This window comes from Apium graveolens, unplaced genomic scaffold, assembly GCF_009905375.1.
Source record: "Apium graveolens cultivar Ventura unplaced genomic scaffold, ASM990537v1 ctg3408, whole genome shotgun sequence".
NCBI classification, from domain to species: domain Eukaryota; kingdom Viridiplantae; phylum Streptophyta; class Magnoliopsida; order Apiales; family Apiaceae; genus Apium; species Apium graveolens.
The window spans coordinates 25,825-26,362 of record NW_027418091.1 but is presented as its reverse complement, the minus strand read 5'-3'; positions in this window follow the sequence as shown (position 1 = coordinate 26,362).

Genomic DNA, 538 nt, shown 5'->3' with positions numbered 1-538 from the left:
ATTTATTTTTAAATGATTTTTCTGATTACTTTTATTTGTAAAATCCATATTTCATTCTAAAATTCTTCAAATATTATGAAACTCATATTTATTTAAGTTTGAAATATTCCGAGAATTTTAAAATTATTTCGGGAATTTTCGGGATTAATTTCACCCGCGCGTCGTTTTGCTTAATTATTAAAAAGCGGGTATAAAGTGCACTTCAAAAATTGTTCTAAAATTTTGAAAATTATATTTTTATACATTTCGGGATATGTCCGAAATTTTAAGATTGTTTCCGTAATTTTATGAATTTATTTTAAGTGCAGCTCGGTTCGTTAATTGGGAAATGCGGGTACGAGTTATGTTTCAAAAATGCTTTAAAAATCATGGAATTTGTATTTTATTAATTCCGGGATATTTATAAGATTTTAAGATTATTTTGGGAATTGTTTAATTTTTATTTATACGCACTTTAGTTCGTTAAATTATAAATTTCGGGTTAAATCAGGCCTGTAATTGAAAAACTTTGAATACATGTCTGGTTTCGGTTGTTTAA